We start from the raw sequence: 6368 nt of genomic DNA, 5'->3' as shown, positions 1-6368 counted from the left end.
ATATCCTAACCGTCCCTTAGCCCACATTACAACAATGAAAAAGTCCTAATTGATTTTAGACCGAGTGAGCCTACATTAGTAGAGATTTACATTAAGGGCAAGCTTATGGTACCAATTGCATGCATGTGACTTCTTTTGTGAGAGTGAGCGATTTTCTTTGATATATATGAGCATGAGATTCAAATGTATGGATTGATTTTATTGTCTTTACTGTGATTGTGAGGGCATGTGATTCATGAAGGAAAAGCAAGTCTTGACTTCTATGTAGAGTACTTTGAGAAAGTATGAATATTACATGGCACTTGAGAGTCGACTTTTGATGCTAGGATTGTTCACTGCTAGGCGTAATGTATGTAAATTATTCTAGGTGTAATGCGTTAGGGAAAATGGTTGAGTGAAGGAACCTCTAGAAAAGTATAGAGTGATTGCTAGAGGACTAGCAATGAATTAAGTGTGGGGTGTTGATAATAGGCTGAATCTAGGTAATTTGGCGATTGTTTTATGCTCCCGCTTGATTATGTTTCAATGTCATAATATGGTTAATTGATAAAAAATGGGCTCTAATTGTGATTTGTGCATATTGCAGGACGAGGAGCCTATGTGATGCCTTAAAGAGGTGATTGGAACTATTTTTAGAGCAAGAACGACCCCTCGGAGCTAAGTACGCACGAAAACGAGGAAAAGAATCAAGGAATTAAGGACCTGGGCTAGCGCGCCCGCGCTACTTTTAGCGCGCCCAAAAACAGAAGGTTGTCCAACTAGCGCGGTCAGATGCGCTCCCAGGTGCGCGACCGCGCTAGTCCAAAATCCGGAAAGACTCATTCAGGGGTATAATTGAAAATCTGGAGGAAATCCCACTTAACCTTTATAAAGTCAAGCTCGCCCAAGGATTATTTATCAAGGTTTTCATAGTCTAGTGCAAGAAATAGAAAGGCAAGAGGCAAAGAGGAGATTTGACCATCAAGTTCTTCTTTTCTTCCCTTTGTTTTTGCTATTTGTGATGAAATTGAACCTTATTGTGATGAACACTAGTATGCGTGGCTAAAACCCATTGTTCTAGGGTCATGGGTAAAACATGAATGTTGTTGTTTGAAGTTTAATTCGACAAAGTTGGTTTATCATATTGGGTTGTTTATTTAATTCTGATTCTAATTATTTTGCTGAGTAGCTAACAGTGAAATACTATCTACGAATCTTTAGTTGAACTCGAAAGTGGGAACTTTAGATTGCATATAGAATTAAATAGATCAAGTTCTTGAACCTGGACCTCGGGGAATGGATTAGCAATTGGGATAGACATATACCCAATTGCCTTGCTTGGTTGGAATACAGGAATTGTAAATGCATTCTCGTTAATCTTAATTCCATAGACATATAGGCATTGAGTTAACTTGAATAGGCGAGTAAGAACTCGACAGATTCTTATGAGTAATATTAACCCTGTCAATCAACAATCCAGATAAATCAGTTAGTCGTTTTAAGCCAAGAACGCAACACGATTGTCAGTTAGCCCGTGACCCTGGAATATCCTCTCCTACTGTTGTTACTCGAAATTGCTAGTGTTTGGTTAATTGTTCTAGTTAAATTATTGCTTGATAGTTTAGGTAGTAAATCAGTTACATCTCTATTTTGTGAAACACTTCTTGGATAGATAAGTTAATTGAGTTTAAATCAGTCAACGGTTAATCACAAGTCTTCGTGGGAACGATACTCTACTCACTACTTTATTACTTGACGATCACGTGCACTTGCGTGAGTGTTATTGGTCGCAACAATGAACCATTTAAAAACGGGTCGAACATGGATAAAGAACCATATTATCCACTTAGAAAATGGTTAACCAAATGGATAACTAATGTGTTTAACTTTTACATTTGTAAAATCTCAAATTGGAGTTCCTTGGAAGACTAGGAATTCTCGCATAAGTGATCATATTTAAGAAGCCATGGATAATATGGATATCCATATTATCCGTCGTATAAACCCGTTTTTTCCGTCTCAAATACGGGTCGGGTTAGATAATTTATCCATTTTATTAAATAACCCATTTTGACCTGCTCATATCCGACTCGGCCCGCCCGTTTGCCACCCCTACTATAAATTAAGGATCTCTACTTCTCACAAGAGCACAAAAAAAATATCCACAATGTAGTCATTAAAGAGTTTTGTTTAGGGGGAGATTTTTCTCTCGATAGTTTTTCTTCTTTTATATTAGTTTTATCATATGTAGATCAATTGACCAAACCATTATAAACTATTATGCTTAGTTTAGTATATTTTTCTTTTGTCGTCTGATTTATCGTCCACCAAGCCTTGCATTGTCAGCTTCCGCATGCACCATATTATTTTGATCCCAACGCCTTCTGCCTTGCCTCTGTGGAAGTTAAAGATGCTTAGGTACAATATGACAAAAATATATTATAATCTACTTCCTCCGTTTCAATTTACGTCAACTTATTTTCTTTTTAATCTGTGCAAAAAAGAATGACCCATATTTCATATTTGAAAATAATTTACCTTTATGCAAGATTTATAACCACACAAAATATATACTATATCTCATTTTACACCACAAGTTCAAAAGTCTCTTCTTTTTTCCAGGGGAGAACTCAGGATTCTTATAGGATGGGTTCACGACTAGTTTGGTAGTATAAAAAATAGAATAGATAAGCTCAACAAGGATCGATCCCTGGTCCCTAGGGAAATTTTTTAGATACTTAACCAATGAACCAATGCAACAAATCTAACCATGGGTTCACAAAGGTAGTATTTAGACAAATTATATGAATTATATACATAATATACACAATTTTTGTCGAAGACCACGGATTCACGTGAACCCTTTGGTAGACTGTAAATCCGCTCCTGCTTTCTCTTACATTTCGTGTCCAGTTAAATATGTTCACATAAATTAAAACGGATGAAGTATTTAGTTACATCCACATGTGGTTGTCCTTGAGTGGCCACTTGTGAAATAGGTTAATTTAAAAAATAAGCTATGTACCTTTACATAATGAAAGGGGAAAAGAAAGACTGTTGTGTGAGTGGTGGATGAGTGCGAGTTGATGGGATTTGGTGAACATTTTCAATGAAGACAATGGCCATTTGCTTAAGTCCCTACTTATCTTGACAAGGCTAAAAGATGAATGAAAAGTACATAAAGATGAAATCTCTCATATTGTGCCTCACGTTCCCTCAATCAATCAATCAATCAGTTCAACTATATATGTGAAATGCTTTTTCCATCGAAGATGAAATATTGTATTTTGTTCTTTACACAACTTATACTAGTTATGTAAGCTATCTTTTTTATCTTACAACTATGTGGATCCCAGAATTTTGTGGACCCAGATGTGTAAGATATGGGTCCACAAATACGTGAGATAAAAAGAGATCTCACACAACTAGTGTCAGTTGTGTGAGGCACAAAATAAAATCACTCACAACAAAAAAAATTATTTTGTGCCTCACATAACTGACGCTAGTTGTGTGAGGTTATTTTTTTTTTTTTTGTCTTACAACTTTGTGGTCCCAAATTTTTGTGGACGCAGATGTGTAAGATATGGGTCCACAAAATGTGTAAATAAAAAGAGGTCTCACACAACTAATGTTAGTTGTGTAAGGTACACCATAAAATCACTTGGAACATCTATATAAATCTTCACTTCAACATCTAAGAGCCCGTTTGGACATAAGAATTTTTTTTACTTTTTTCTCGAATAATTTTCACTTTTGTGTAAAAACAGTGTTTGGCCATAAAATTTTCAATTTTTACTTGAAGATGAATTTTCAAATTTTTCGAAATTTTGAAAAACTCCAATAAGTTATTTTTTAAAATTTTCACTCAGATCACTTACGAAAATTCATAAACAACCCAAAAATATATTCATGTCCAAACACACCTCTAATTTTCAAATACCATTTTCACTAGAAAAAAAATTTACTTTTTTTTTTTTGAGTTTTACATTTCTTATGCCAAAATGCCCACTAAGTTCAATTCATGTTATCACCATACAATATAAAGTACAATAACAATAACCCCAGTTGAATATCACAAGTGAGGTTTGGGAAGGATAATGTGTATGCAAACTTTACCTCTACCTTTTAAGCATAATCACAATATAATTAAAAAGAAAAAAATTAATGGAGAAGCCATGTGATGGGTTTTCAATATTTTTGCCTTATGTTTTGATGATCTAACAAACTTACTATCAAGAACCAGATAGGGAACCTGACACGCTTAGTACACTTTACAAATGAACAAAGTCCAGCCTGAACTCCAGCCAATGTGAACTGCTGCAAGTAAAGAGAAAAGAGGAACAAGACAGGGACCTGATCCCTGGGTGTTCTCTGACAGAAGTACAAGTCAGCTATACAGCTGGAAAGCAACTGCAAAAAGCAACTGCATGCTACTGTACACGCGACAGTGCAGCAGTCACTTCCCGTTGGGAAGAGGCGTATACCTACCAAGATTTGACATCATCCTTGGGATGTCTTTGGTAGTATAACAACATGGTGCAAGGCACAAGATACTCACTTGAGCATTTAGTGATATTCTCTCAAACATTAAAGATTTGATCCAGCAATGAAGTCACAGGTGTGTCAAGAACAAGAAGACAACTTCACTAAGGACCAGTTCCACAATGAGTCTATGTGTATCCGTAGTTGAGTTGTAATCTTGTTGTTTGTTCTTCATTGTAACTCCTATCTTGCTTTCTTAGAAGCTTTGTTTTAGGAAAATCAAAATCATAAACCTTCTGAGTTTGTGTTGTGACTACAGTTAGTCATAAGTTAAAGTTTTTGTAACTAGTGAGTGACAAAGTTGCTTGTGATAAGTGTATCACAAGTTAGTTGAGTTGAAGTCTTTGTAATAGAGTAATTGCAAAGTGGCTTGTAATAGTGTGTTTACAAGTTAGTGAAGTTGAAAGCCTACAACTGTAGGTCGTGGTTTTTGTCCCCTTGAGTTGGGATTTTTCCATGTAAAAATCCAGTGTCTCATTTACTTACTGTTTTAATTAGTATTCTCAGGTAAAACTCATAGAGAACCAGGTACTCTATAGTTTGGTAGATTCATGACTAACAATTGATATCAGAGCAGGTTAACACCTAGAAAGGATCTCAATGGTTGCTCCACCTAACTTTGAGGAAGGACAATCAACCTACAGACCTCCTAGATTCAATGGTCAGTACTACGGCTGGTGGAAGACATGCATGATTTTATAATGGCAGAAGACTCAGAGTTGCGGGACGTCATTTGTGATGGTCCACATTTTCCTATGAAGAAGCTTGGAGAAACTGGACCAATGGTGCCAAAAAACAGAAAAGAGTACAGTGATATTGACAGAAAAGCAGTAGAAAAGAACTATCGTGCCAAGAAAATCTTGGTACGTGGTATAGGTTCTGATGAGTACTACAGAATCTCAGCTTGTGATTCTGCCAATGAAATATGGGAAGCATTGCAAACCGCACATGAAGGAATTACTCAGGTTAAATAGTCCAAGATTGACATGCTCACCACCGAGTATGAGCTCTTCAGGATGAAGGATGATGAGTCTATACAAGATGTGCACACTAGATTCACATCCATCATAAATGAGCTTCATTCACTTGGAGATGTTATTCCCAGAAACAAGCTTATAAGGAAGATTCTCAGTGTTCTACCTAGCTCTTGGGAGAGTAAGGTGAATGCCATCACTGAAGCTAAAGATTTACAAACTCTAACCATGGATGAGCTGATTGGAAATCTGAAGACATACGAGATGAAAAGAAAGAAAGATAGTGAAAGGAGAGAGCCAAAGAAGAAGAAGAATCTGGTGCTCAAGGCTGAAAACAGTGACTCAAGTGAAGAAGATAGTGATATGGCCTATCTTACTAAAATGTTTCAAAAAATGGTTCGAAGAAATGGTGGTATACCAAAAAGGGGCAGTTCAAGCAAGGCAAGGAACAATGATCTCTGTCACAAGTGCGGAAAGCCAGGGCATTTCATCAAAGACGACCCACTTCTGAAACAGGAGCAATACAAACAAAACTCTAATAAAGCAGCAAAAAGGAACCCGGTTCCTGAACAAACGATTCAGTCGAAAAAGTGCAGCTGCAATGTTGTGAAGCAAGCTCTTCCTGCTTGGGGAGACTCCTCCAGTGAATCAGAAAGGGAACCAGATACAGAACAGCTCCATGATGGCAGTGGAAACTGAAGCAACGAAATATGACTCACTCTTTGCGCTGATGGCTCAGTCTGACGATGATGAAGAGGACGAAAATGATGAGGTAAATTTCAGGGATGTTCAGAGAAATCTGAAGTCTTACTCTTCTAAGAAATTAATGTCATTAGCAAATGTTCTAATTGATGCATATTATAGCCTTATTAA

Source organism: Nicotiana attenuata, chromosome 6 (genome assembly GCF_001879085.1).
Source record: "Nicotiana attenuata strain UT chromosome 6, NIATTr2, whole genome shotgun sequence".
NCBI classification, from domain to species: Eukaryota; Viridiplantae; Streptophyta; class Magnoliopsida; order Solanales; family Solanaceae; genus Nicotiana; species Nicotiana attenuata.
Note: the sequence above shows the minus strand (reverse complement) of the source record.